This window comes from Pogona vitticeps, chromosome 3, assembly GCF_051106095.1.
Source record: "Pogona vitticeps strain Pit_001003342236 chromosome 3, PviZW2.1, whole genome shotgun sequence".
In the NCBI taxonomy this organism is placed as follows: domain Eukaryota; kingdom Metazoa; phylum Chordata; class Lepidosauria; order Squamata; family Agamidae; genus Pogona; species Pogona vitticeps.
Genome location: NC_135785.1, coordinates 35,490,767 through 35,505,289, shown reverse-complemented (window position 1 = coordinate 35,505,289; position 14,523 = coordinate 35,490,767). Strand labels below are relative to the sequence as shown.

General features: G+C 41.4%; 1 long non-coding RNA gene across 1 annotated transcript; it reads right to left on the bottom strand.

Moving 5' to 3' along the window:
- Nucleotides 1–3,069: 3,069 nt before the first annotated feature.
- Nucleotides 3,070–13,835, bottom strand: LOC144587818 (uncharacterized). Its single transcript, XR_013542982.1, has 2 exons — nucleotides 13,513–13,835; nucleotides 3,070–6,060 (listed from the first exon to the last, which is right to left on the bottom strand). It is a non-coding gene; the product is annotated as an uncharacterized LOC144587818 (long non-coding RNA).
- Between the last annotated feature and the right edge of the window lie 688 nt (nucleotides 13,836–14,523).

Sequence of the window (14,523 nt, the reverse complement as noted above, 5' to 3'; positions counted from 1 at the left end):
AAGCCCTCAAGGTCTGGCTCAGTGGGCTACTAGGAAAGAAAAAAGTGTCTCTTAAGGAGTTGCAGGAGATTCTAGGTCACGGGAACTTTGCGGTTAGGGTAGTGGCGCCTGGTTGTGCTTTCACGTGAAGATTATGGGATGCTCTGAAAGGGCTCTATCCCCTGTTCCATAGGACCTGAGTGACATTGGGCATGTAGCAGGGTTTGTAGGGTTGGACCTAGTTTTTTGGATGAGTTTTTAATGGAGTCTCCTTAGGGAGATCCGGGACGAGCCTCTGGACTGATTTCCAGGTCCAGAATGATGCTGCAGGCTCATTGGGCTTTGGAACTTATGCTACAGGCAGGTGGTATGCACAGAAATGGCCAGAAATGGCACCAGTAGGGGACCGCCCAAATTCTAACATTCCAGGAATTTCCCCCCATAATAGGTGCATTGTGGTTGTGGGCGCATGAATGGGCTAACCAAGTAGTGCGCTTCTGGTGTGACATCTTCGTAGTGGCTTACAACATAAACAACCACACTTCACATTTCGAATGCGTGATGACAGTAGGGCGCTCACTCACATTGCACCCCTTGAGATTCAATGTGCTAGTTCAAGCAAAGCACTGTCCTGGCCTTGATAACAGATTAGCAGATGCCCTATCTCACCAACAGATGGAACAGTTCAGGGAGTTAGATCCGGTAGTCAACAAATTTCCAGAGACACTCCACCACAGAGGTTTGACAAATTAGCAGGATGACGCAGAAAGAGTGTTAGGTCTGGCTTTGGCCCTAAGGAAGCAAAAAGGGTATATAGCAGTGAGTATAGAATTTCAGGAGTTTAAAAAACTAGTAGATATGGCCCACTCCGGTTGGACACCTGCACCAGTCTAATTTGTTTGTACAGGAAAGGGCTGTCACCTGGATCCTTACAGGGCAGGATGTCTGCATTAGCCTTTCATGCCAAGGTTATGGGACATCAGGTTCGTACCCTGACTTCTGCATTCAGAAGAGGATTGAGGGTTGGAGCAGAGTAAGGGGTCAAGTTAAGGAAACAAGGGCATCTATTTCCCCAGCATTGTTGGTAAAAATTTGCCAACAATGGCATTTTCTTGTAGGGATCAGTACGAGGCAACATTATTTAGGTAGCTGCTATCAAATTTAGAGTTGAGAAGGTACTTATGCTATGTGAGGCTGTCTTTGAAGACAGTCTGGTGACTGCAACTGATCCAGAATCTAGCTGCACGGATGGTGATTGTGGGGCTGCTAGGGGACACATCAAGCCGATTCTGTTTAAATTACATTGGCTACCAGTTGCTGCCCAGGCCTAATTCAAAGTGCATGTTTTGAGATATAAAGCCCTAAACAGCTTGGGCCCTGGATACCTGAAGGACCGCCTCCTTCCATATAAACCTACCCGGCAGTTAAGATCTTGCCAGGGAGGTAAGAGGGATGGCTTGTAGACAAAGGGCCTTTTCAGCAGCTGCCCCCAGACTATGGAATGCCCTCCCGACTGAGATTCATCTGGTGCTGACGCTGATGACATTTCGGCGCCAGGTCAAAAACTTCCTGTTCCAGAAGGCTTTTAATTGAAATAATATCAGCTGTGGGTCCTGATGGCAATTATTAAAGTATATATTTTAATTGTATTTTAATTGTTTTATTTTTATTTTTACTGTAGTTAAATTGTTGTAAGCCACGCAGAGATCTTTGGGTAGTGTGGGTGGCATATAAGTTAAATAAATAAATAAATAAATAAATAAATAAAGAAAGAAAGAAAGAAAGAAAGAAAGAAAGAAAGAAAGAAAGAAAAGTGAAGTGGTAGCTGCAGGAAAGGGTGACTTGTCCAAGGTAACCTTATAGGGGCATGACACCAGGTTAGAGGATACTTAAGTCAAGATTCATATTTGCTGAACCAAGGCCTATCAGTGTGGTTGAAGAGCTGATTTTACATTAGCTCCATGCTCTATAGTGGAGTTATGCTCAGTAAAGGTGGTGGAAAGATATTTGGGAGCTCAAGGCCTGGGATGAGAATACCTTTGTGCATGAGGAGGGTTCCCCCTTAGAAAAATACAAGTTCTGGAATAACAGACTTGGCATTGCAAAAAGTGGGATATAAGACTTGAGGTTTGGCACACATTCCTTTAGGATTGGTGCAACCTCAACTGCAGCCGTCCTAGGTTCCATCCTGAGGATATTAAGAGGTTGGGGCAGTGGCCATCAGACATCTACCGTAGATACATACATACCCTTCCTAATATCTAGGCAGGTGCCTGGTTCTTTCCTTTCTTTGCAGGTTTGGTTGTGGCAACGAGGTGACTGCACATCAATGGTAACTGGCCATAGTTATGATTTTGGGCAGCATGATATGCTGCTAATTCAGCTTGGCAAAGCAACTTGGGCCTCGGAGCCAGAGCCCAGGTCAGTGGAAAGGTCACAGAGAAATGCTATGGGGCCAACTTTGCAGAGTGGCTGCATTTGGCTCTCTGCCCCCAGATGTGTTGCTGATATATCTTGGGGGAAATGATCTGACCAAGTACGCTGGCAAGGCTGTGATTTGGACATGATACATGACCTCAGATGGTTGAGGGCAACATATCCCAAGAGGCAGACCACGTGGTCCATGATTGTCCCAAGGTTTGTTTTGAAATCAGACTGCCATGCACAGCGGGTTAACGCTTTGCGGAGAAGTGTTAGCAGAGTCATGTATTGGGCAGTGTGCAACTGGCCTTGGATTGGTGAATGGTCACCAGGAGATCCACATGGATAGGCCTGAGCTGTTTTGGCATGATGGATGCACCTCTCAGACAGAGGATTGGATATATTCCTTAAGGACATCCGGGGGAGGGGCTGCTCCTGGAGCTGCATAGGATGGATGGCAGGCATGGGACTTAGTATCGCTAGTCCCTATGCTATGACAGGTAGTGCAGACATAGCAGGTTTTGGTGAGTCCCCTCGCACTCACAGGTAATGTATAGCTCATCTGACCTCCCAGCACTTCAAATCATGTGATTACAGTGCTTTGGGGGGGGAGATGTGCTGGGGACACTCCTGGACTGACGGTCACCAAGGGGAAGGTGGCTTGAGGTCTGGGGGAGGTCAAACTTGGGCCTGCCGGGTTCTCACTATCTTTACAACCATGAGACCTCAGGGCTAGGGACTCGCCCATTTGTTTGGTAAGGGGTCTGTTGAGACCCCTGTGCAAAATCTGATTCACACTATGGCAGGAGCCCTCTTTATCGTGGGCAATAATGAATATTCAGCAAAGTGTGGCCCATGTTTATCCCGTAATACTTGTCTTGCATCATTATTCTGGGGTAGAGGGAGCAATGCAGATTTGGATAGAATACCTTGGAAGAAAAGAACAAAATTTAAAAAAAGATCTTGATAGGCTCGAGCCCTGGGTTAAAAACAACAAAATGAAACTAAACAGATGGAAGTGCAATGATCTACACCTGGGGGGCATACAAGATGGGGGCATACTTAGCTCAGTATGAGTGAGAAAGATCTTGGAATTGCTGAATATGAGTCAACAATGTGATGTGACTGCAAAAAGATCCAATGCTATTTTAGGTTGCATTTAAGGTCTTTTTAATATGCTTTCTGCTTTTAAAAGTTGCTTAAATTTGATAGTGCAGATAATGGTGTGTGAATGAAAGGTATTGTTATTTTTGACATGGCCATGTCATCTATATTGCATTGCACATATAGTGGTAAAACCTCCACGACTGATTGACAAAATGGATGCAAACTCAATCCATTCCTTAATCCTTCCTCATTGAATCAATGGGTCTTACATAAGTGTTAATTTAACAATTCCCATTCACCCACTAAATCTGCTCTGAGACTAATAAAAGGCCCAGAATTGTGATAAATATTCCAACTGCTCAGGGAACAAAGGTTGTTTCAGTATGTTTGCAGTGCAGCTTGTGTGGGGGAGAAGTTAAATTTGCCAATCTGGCAGAATTTAAAACCTCACAGACACTTTAGAAGTTTAGTCACTGCGTAGTAGTAAGGGATCCCAGGAAGCAGGAAGCCCATCATGCTTCAGATAGATCAGACATCTCTCTGACCTGTAAAGAGGATAAGATCTTCCTCTCAATGGTCAGAAAAGGAGGTCCATTCCTGGTCTAAAAGTACAGCATTGGAATAATCCAGGGAAAGTGTAATTGCTCTGAGTAAACTGCAAACAGGTGTGAACCCCACTTATAACACATATCCAAGTTGCAGTGCTATATCCTTTTTTTCAACCCAGCATAGTGACATTCATGATAGGAGATACTGTACGTTGGTGCTGGTGAGTTTGCACACTTTGCTGTGTACATGCCAGGGGCTGGATGTGATATCGCATGATGGGAACATCATGCCCTGCTCCCCCTTTTTTATTTTTTTTTAAAAAGGAGTTTATATGCATGTGCAGGTAAATGTTCAGTCCCCAGATATTTTCCCTCCCCTGAAATTTGTGCAGTTTCCTGTGCACTTTATATTTATTAAAATAAATGAATGAATGAGGTAACAACTCTTTCCAAGCCCAGCAGAAAATCATGTGCATACACACAAGAAACAAGGAGACTCAATACTTCTACCTTAGAGCTATTTCCTTTATTTGTTTTTGCAGAAAATAACCCAGATTTGGTTCTGAACTTCCCTTTTTAGGCCATATCCTAGTAAAACTATTCTGTAAAAATACAGGGTTTGTTTTTTAAATGGAAAGCAATTCTCAGAATGTGTGAAGGGAGATGCAAAGGGTGGGAGGTGGGGAATCAAAGATATGATTGCAGGGGATGGATATATAGGACAGTCATGTGCCTCCAGAAACTGCAGAGTAACTGTCAAAACCTGACTGGAAAAGAATAAAATTGGCCGCTATTTTAAACTGCTGTATGGCTTGGTGTTGTACTCCATGATAGGAGTCAATGGGGAATTGATTGTGTTTTTTTCCTGAGGAATACAATCTCAGCCTTGGAAGAGAGACTCAATCCTGCTCTACGGTTCATGTAGCGTGTTGGGCAAAGAATGGTCAACAAAGGTTTGAGACTACAAACTCCAAGAAAGTTTTCCCGGTCTCCAGTTGCATCCCCAGCACTTGAGAAAATTTACACAAGACCTGGGAATGGAGCGAAGAATGCCTCTTCTATTACTTGCAATAGAAAAGTTTGACCACATGTAAAAATATGCAGCCAACACTTTCTCTTCATCCTTTCTCTCTCTCTTACACACACTCCTTTGTCTTTTCCATCCTGCTGGATATGAGCCAAGATAGCTTTGGATATCTGGACGTTTGTAGCATCAAAGCTCTCCAAAAAACAAGGTGGGGTTACTGAAAGTCTTTTTTTGTGTGTGACAAATTTGTGTAGAAAAGGAAGATTCGTTATTCTTGGAGTTAAATCCCTGAAACAGTATATATCATCAGAGCTAATACCCATATTTGTCTGACAAAACTATTTCTTATTAGCATAAGGCAATATGTGGCTTGGAGTTATTCCAATAATGAGAAGTATACTCTTAATCTTAATTCAAGCACGAAAATATGTGCAAGTGTTAGGAAGCTACATTCTCTTCTTCATTCTCTACAAATGAGTATTAGTGCTTTATAACCAGCCTTTTAACTACTTGGCACTCAAGAATTAGTTTGAGGTCTAACGCACCTAGGCGACTCATATGAAATAAATCAATGTGGCAAATGGCATGAACAGATTACATAGAGTAGTAAAATCAGAAACCATTTATTTCTATCACTGATGCTATTCTTGAGTCTTTGGCAAATATGACAGCTTCCATCTATTAATTGCGATAGCAATAAGATTCAGAGCACTTGCAAATATTGTAATAATGCAACAGAAGTGACGCATTGAAAAGAAGAAGATGATCCACAGAACACATTTTTATACCATTCTGCTAAGGGTGGTTCCTTTTATTATTGTATATGTGACTAACATTTGGCCAATTTATTGTTCTGGAAGAGTTCCAAAATTAACTTGTGCTATAACTTTCATAATCTCCCTACTACATCATCAGTGGTCACTGTCCAAAAATATAATATCCATAGACTCTTGCTATATGGAGACAGCAGCTGGAAACCTAGAAAGAAAGAAAGAAAAAAGGTCCCATTACTTTATCTGCTGTATTCAGCCTGAGACAACATAGCAAACAGATTTCTTAGTACCATGGAAATAAATTGTAATTCTCTCTGTGTGTCGTTCTCTCTTGGTGTATTTTCCTGACAACTATGCAGTTTACTAAACAAAGGGAAATTACATTATGATCAATAGCAGATCCAGACATTTACATAATTTCTCTGAGATCTGGGGTGCAAGAAGTGAAGCAGAATCATGTGGGGCATTGTGGTGGAACTAGGGAATCCTCAGTCTTGTTTTTCTCTGAGATAATGGATGACCCATATTTGTTAATAATGCGTGTCCTACCCTTGATCTGAGAGGCTAAGGTTGGGATTCACCTGTGAATGGGATTTGAATCTTTGTCTCCCAGATTTCAGTATGACAATTTAACTATTACACCATGCTGACTCTCAGCAGCTCAAGAAGGAAAATTCAGCCTACAAAATACATAAACTAATAATACAGTGCATCATTCCAGCTATGCAATGTGATGTGGTAGTGGTATAGTAAACTCTCTTTTTGATAGTACAAGACAGATTAGACTAAAACAGAAAGATTCTTGAGCCTGTGTTATTTATTTATTTATTTATTTATTTATTTATTTATTTATTTATTTATTTATTTATTTATTTATTTATTTATTTATTTATTTATTTATTTATTTGATTTGTACCCTGCCCAAGACCACTCTAGGCGGCTAGATCTGTGTAATACAGTGGTTCCCATTCAGATGTTCTTGTACTAAAATTCTCCAAAGCCTTCACCACTAGCTGTGCTGGCCGGGATTTCTGGGAGTTTTAATCCAAAAATATGCAAGGGACTCAATGTTGGGAACCACTGGCATAATAGACTTCATCCAGTCTGATGGCTTGCAGGCTTTGTATGCTTGCTTTGTGATCTATGTGTCAGAAGATGAGGATAAAAATAGCCAAGGCTAGCCCAGATGAGGTGCTTAGTCTTCCCTGAACAACAGATCATAGAACCAAGGTAGGTATAATAAAAAGTTCCAAGAACTGGATGCATATTTTCTGAGATGATGTTTTTATTAACACTATGCCTAAATCTGGACAACTGCTTTACTTACAGTATCTCAGTGGATGAAATAACTTAACAAAACTGTAGGTAACCTAGATGCTTTTCTCTATTCTTTATTTTTGACAATGAGGGCTTCTCTGCAAAGCAATTCAGTTCTAGCAGGCTAGAAAGATATTGGGTGGCTATAAGCAAAATATAAACCAGCCATAAATTCCTTAAGATGGTACCCACTCAAAAGGAAAGAATTCTATACTTGCAATAAAACTAACAAGGTAATAGTTTTAATGATTGGAGCTTCTGAGACTGTTGAATTATAGAGGGTTTTATCATGAATCAATAATTGTACTTAATCCTGAGAGGTACTTTTGCCAACGCAATGAAGAAGGAAGACCCTTGAGACTCCAACTGCTAGAGAAGTAACTCACCACACTTTCCAGACTATGTGAGAAAGTGATTTCATGGTTTCTGTTTGTAGATTAAACCCCTGTAAAACAAGCTGCATTTTCTATTCAAATGGTCTGACTCAAAACCTTGGGAAATAAAATGAAATGGAAGACCCAGTGTTGTTAGAAAGAGGGAGACACATTTGGCTATTTCCCACTACCATCAAATTTTAGTGCACATGTGTCAAACTCAAAGCCCATGAGCCAAATCCGGTCTACTCGGCTGTTTCATGTGGCCCTCACAGTGTTGCCTGCTACAGTGCAGTATACAATATGAAGGTACTTTGGTCACCCATAATGCTCCACAAGGATGCTGGAAATCTGCCCAGCGGGACTTCTAATCCCAGAATTCCAAGCAGTGAAGAGTCAGGAATTACAGCCACTTGGGCGGCGTACAGCACCTTGGGAAATGTAGTCCTCACTATTTAAGAGTAGGTACATTTATATAGTCTTACAGATGCAACCCAAGATGAAAGTGAGTATGACACCCCTGTTTTAGTGGGAAAGAAATGTTGGCTTGCCAGGCCTCAGGACACTGCCTAAAGTCACAGGCCTCCAGGCATGGAGACAAATCTCTGGGTGGGTGAGCAGCACTAGTAAAGGTGAATTCAAAACTTGGGCACCCATCTCCACCTATTCCCACTTAGCACCAGGGCTAAATCAGGGTGAAAACTGCTTGCAAGTGTGTTGCTGCAACTATCATGACAGGCCCAAGAGCTGACACTTGACAGCTCTCAGTTCCCAGTGTCTTCCTTTCCAGCATTTTTGCACCTCAACATTGGGTGCATTGAGCCCTTTAGAACAAGGCAGAAAGTGGAGTAAGCATGAGAGTCACAACTCATGTGCTTTCTTTTTGCACAAGCCTTGGGAGCACCTGAAAGAAGTCTGGGAAAGCACAACTACTACTCACCACTGAGAGTCTTAAATCAGACACTTCTTTCTGATTCATTCAATCATGGCTCCTAAATCCTCCCAGATTCTTTAATTTCTTTTCTAATCTATAAGAAATACCCTTTTCATCAACAGCTGTTTGTGCCATGCTTCCAGCTTGCTCCCTGCTGTAATGTAACCAATGAGTTTTTTTTCTTCCCGGTACCATGGGTGTTGAGAGGTTACTTGCAGGAAGATAATTCTGAGTCATCTAATTTGTCAGATGCCTCACAGCACACAGTATTGTTTCAACCTTAGTTTAACTGGTCATAAGGCCAGAAGGACAATTGCTATTGTTTACTGTATTCTCATGTGCACCCCGGCCCTTCATGTTACTCACAGAGACAAATGATCAAACTGCATTCTATGTTAAACGTATAACATGCTGTTGAAATGTCAATTTTGAATCCCAATTAAGAATGTATGGACATAATTTGGATTAGGTCCATTATACTCTCTCCCTAAATCTTCCCCAAAGAAAAAAAAACTCCAGATATACTAGAAAAGACATTCCCCTCCACCTTTAGGGTACAGTTGTGCCCCGCTTAATGATTACCCCGCATTATGACGAATCCGCTTCACGACGATGTTTTTCTGATCACAATTGAGATTGCAAAACGATATTTTAAATGTTTTTTTTTTGCTTTGTGAAGATTGGTTCCCTGCTTTGGGAACCGCTGATCGGCAGGTTTTCAAAATGGCTGCCGGGTGCTCAAAATGGCCACCGGGTACTCAAAATGGCTCCCACTGTGCTTAGGGACGGATTCCTCACTATACAGGCACTGAAAATGGCTGCCGTATGGAGGATCTTCGCTGGACGGTGAGTTTTTAGCCCATTGGAACGCATTAACCGGGTTTTAATTCATTTCAATGGGTTTTAATTTTTGCTTTATGACGTTTTCGCTCTACAGTGATTTCACTGGAAAGAACTAAAGTCATTAAGCGAGGCACCACTGTATTTATGTGTGTGGGATGTGTGTGTGAATTTGGGATGAAAACAGTTAACAGGCATGATAAACCTTTTCTATTCACATGCACTGGGTCTGAACTGGATTATGTCGCCTCGTGATTTCTTTGGAACAACAACAATTCAGAAATCACACCATCAGAACTACAAAAATTGGCAATATTAGGAATAGCATGCATACTGCACTGATATTTAACAGATACTTAGGTTTTTGGTTAAAACTTGTATCTGTTATGTAATACCAGTCAACGTTTTTATAATTTTGATTGACTGTGTCTGATATTTTTGAATAATGATGTGTGATCAAGTCAATTCTGATTTATGCTGACAATTCAGAGTTTTCTAGATAGACAACAATCAGAGGTGGTTTATCATTCCCTTCTTCTGGGGGTGCCCTGGGACTGTGCAGCTTGCCCAAGGCCACACGGGCTGACTGTACTTCCAGGAGGCACAGTGGGGAACAGAACTCCCAAGTTCAGGCTCCATAGCCAGATACCTAAACCAAAGAGCTATCCAGCCATCAAAGAGAAAGTAAATCTAGAAAAATTATTTCTAACATGAATGAGTATAATATTAATGGCATAATGAAGCCATCCACAGATAAGCAGGGATAAGATGGTTTTCAGGCACCTAAGCTAACTTCTTATCACAGGTCACTTATGTTTGGCCTCAGTATGTCACTGTATGAGTTCCTCTTGGAAGTAACGTTACAGATGTTTGATTTCATTAATGGCCAGCAATGGCTTGAGCTTTTATTTCATCAGTGGCTTCCATAGCTTCCTGCTACTCTTCGCCTCTTGGTCACCTTTCCACCCCATCCCTTGGGCGAAGTGGACAGGAAAGAGAGCAACTGCAATGTGAACATAGGAACATAAGAAAAGCCCTGCTGGATCAGGCCAAGGATCTAGTCTACTTTCTTGTATCTCACAGTGGCCCCACCAGATACCTCTGAGGGCACATGAGACAAGTAAATACCTGTCTCCTGAGACCACTCCCCTGCATCTGGCATTTAGAGGTACTGTACCTTCTTTTCAAGCCTGGAAATTATACATCCCCATCATGGCTTGTAACCTGCAATGGACTTTTCCTCCAGGAATCTGTGCAATCCCTTTTAAAAAGAATCTACGTATCTAGGCCAGATGCCATCACTACATCCTGTGCCAAGGAGTTCTACAGACTAACATCATGCTGGGTAAAGAAATATTTTCTTTTGTCTCTTCTCACTCTCCCAACACTCAATTGGAGTGAATGTCCCCTGGTTTTAGTACTGTGTGAGAGGGAAAAGAGCGTCCCTCTATCCACTTTATCCATCCCCTACATAATTTTATACATCTCCATCGTGTCCCCCTTAGGCACCTTTTCTATAGACTAAAGAACCGCAAACGCTGTAGCCATTCCTCATAAGGGAGGTGCCCCAGCCCAGTCATCATTTTAGTTGCTCTCTTCTGCACCTTTTCCAGTTCCACTATATCTTTTTTTCAGGTGTGGCAACCAGAACCATATGCAATACTCCAGGTGCAGCCTTACCAGCATTTTGTACAATGGCATTATAATGTTGGCTATTTTATTTTCAATTCCCTTTTTAATGATACTTAGCATGGAATTGCCACTGCACCCTTGGGTTGATGCTTTCATTGAGCTGTTCATCAGCACACCAAGATCTCTTTCCTGATCTGTAATGGGTAGCTCAGAACCCATTAGCTGATAACTGAAATTTTGGTTTTTGCTCCAATGTGCATTACGTTACATTTTCTTATACTGAAACGCATTTACCATTTTGCTGCCTGTTCTCCCAGCTTAGAGAGATCCTTCTGGAGCTCTTCACAATCCCTTCTGGTCTTCACCACCCGGAAAAGTTTTGCATCATCTACAAACTTGACCACCTCACTGCTTATCCCTGTCTCCACGTTATTTACCAACAGGTGGAAAATCACTGGTCCTAGGACAAACCCCTTGGGGAACACTGCTTTTCACCTCACTCCATTGTGAAAATTGCCCATTGACATCTACTCTCTGTTTCCTAGTTTTCAACCGATTCTCAATCCACAATCCATGTGGTGGTATCCCTGCCACTAGCATCTCATGGATGAAATGACTGGGATAAGAACAGATGAGATGATGCAGAAGGAATGACACTGTGGGGTTGGGAGTTGCTAGGGCAGGGTAATAAAACCACAAAGAAAACTTTAGCTAAGGCCAAATGTGGACGTTCAGTTCTGCTACATACACTTGTAATCAGATCTTCTGCAGCTGTTCTCAAACCAGCTATGAGATGCCTAATTTCATACTGTCTTAATCTGAAGCTTGTTGTATGTGTCCACACCAGTCCAATGAACAGGAACATTTTCCCAGACAATCATAAATTCCTTGCAGGACAAAAACAGGGGTATGGAAAATCCATTTGTGTTTATAGCTCTCATAGATGAAAGGACACTGAGAAGCAAAACAATCTTGAAAACTTTATTCCGTACAGGCAAAACAGCTAACAAATTCTTTGTTGAGACAAATGATACTTTTTTTTCAAAAAATGTGTCTGGAAACTATGGACATACAGATTGAACCTATACTTTTATCATATATTTAGTATTTCAGAATCAGAATGTCTACAAAAACATTTTTGTGCAAAATATTTAAGATATGCAAGGAAATCCAAATAGTTAAATATTAATTTCTCCATCTGATCGATGCTCCCAATATTTTGTAAGGAAACCTGTGATTTGTAATAGCTAGTTAGCAAAAAACATTTTGGTTAATTATTGAATGCATGTATTCCTGTCTCCCTCTGGTGGCTAGTTCTATCTATGATTTACCACACAAAACAGAACACTGTATTCTATTTTTTGAAAAACAACAACCCTTATATAGTATCACTCATTAGAAGAAAATGTACCTGTATATAATCACCATAAGATTATTTATCACCATCTCCTAAGGGGAAAAAAACTCTTGTTGAGAGAAGAATACTTTAATTCTCTAGGAAATAATATTTTTTAATGAAAATAGTGCCATGGGGATGGTCCAGTGAGGTGTTAGCATTCAGAACTGCTTTTTTTGCAAACCTAAACCATGTTTGGAGAGTTGAGGGACTTTCCAGAATCAGTGTTCCAGTGGCACACACAGAGGGTTACAGAAGGAGCAGATGAAAAATAAAATTGGTGACTTTTGTTAGTATCAGATATAGGTGTGACAATAGATGTATATCCAAATCATAGGTATCTGGAGATATGTCATGGGTATATCCAAATCCTAAGCAGGTTATGAGAAAGCTTCTAGTCTACCCTTCCCTGGCTCTGACTAGTTATTTGAATGCAAGGAGTCTCTTAATGTGCCATTACGAAATGCGTTCTCTCCTCTACAGGGTAAAGGGGTACAGTCCATTCTACCCAGTCCTCGTCCTGCTCTATGTGTTAGCTAGATCAGTCTGCCCAGGACCTGGGCAATCACTAAGACAGTGTGAGGGGCAGTGTGGTATAGTGCTTAGACTGTTATATTAGGACTCAGGAGACCTGAGCTCACACATTCATGTGCGAAGCTTAGTGGATTATTTTAGGCCAGTCATATCTTCTCAGCCTTACCTATCTTATAGGGTTGTTTGTGAGGGAAAAGTAGAGAGAATGAAAGCTGTGCATATTTCCTTGGGCTGAATGGATGAGTGGTGTGATATGAATGGAATAAATACAAATGTACATAACCTAGATTGTGTAACCTATTAGTAAGCTAATAATTATACAGTAGGATCACCATATCTGTAGTATCAGTACCTGTGGTTTCACTTATCCACTGCCTGAAAATATTAAATAACCCCTCCCCCCCTGAAATACCGCTTTGCAAGATACATTATCAGAATTGGACTCTAGAGGGAACCACAGGCTATGCTACATATAGGGTTCACTGTATCTGCAATATTCAGCATCTGGTGGCAGCTTGGAACTGATTCCCCCATAGATGCCATGGTCCTACTGTAATAATTGCATGTCGTCCAGTCAATTCCAACCCTTTCCAAGGTTTTCTAGGTAGAGAATACACAGAAGTGTTTTACCATTCCATTCTTCGGAAGACATCTTCGGACTGCGCAGCTTGCCCAAGGTCACACAGGCTGGCTCTTCTCCCACAGAGGGGAATCAACTCTCAACCTCTGGCTCCGCAGCCAATACCTAAACCACTGTGTGTAAACTGCAGGAACATAAAATTTGCGCACACATTTGACAAGAAAACTGGCATTCGTATATACTCAGAATTGAGTATGAAGGAACATACGATCCTCAAAGGCTTTTAAAAAAAGAGAGGTTCATACCACACTCTGTGCATGAGTCCTATATTCATTCTCTCACACATATGCATCCTTAAAAACCACAAACAGGAAAAAAACCCAGAAAGCAAAATGCTTAATGCTCAAAGGGGAGGTTTCTGCAGTTCTTGCTGTCCTGCTATGTATCTTTGCAACGGGTGTCCTCTAGACTGCAGCAGGAAGGGCGGGGGAGAGGGTGCTGTGTAGGCAGACACCAGATTGTGGGAACAAAAGCATCAGCATCTGTCTGCTTGGCAATATGCCCAGGAGCTGCCTGAGTTGTTTTGGCACTGGATCTGCTTTGGGTCTGTTTCATGATTAAAGCAGTGCTCTGTCTCTTATGTATTTTGCCTTCTCTTGCAGCAACTGTGTTCTTCTAAAAATAAAATAAAAGACTCCCCCATATGTGTGTGTGTGTGTGTGTGTGTGTATGTTTGCATGTACACAGGCAAATGCACTCCATAACCATTGCTTACAAGTGTAGGCATATAGCAAGCAAAGAAAAAACAGTGGGAGAGCTTTGCTATTTATCATTATCTGTGCTTTGTTTGGCTTCACACTTTTTGAACTTGCAGTTACCTCTCTGACTCAGTAAGAACACTTAAATTATGGGTGGCATTCAGTTAATTGTTTCGTATGCCTTGGGCTGCTTAATGTTGACTGTGAGAAATAGGCCAGATTTTGAATGTAGTAAGTGCTGAATTTCAGCATTTGGACCAAATTAGGTTTTATGTAGAGGATCTCTTCATGGAGTGAGTCTGT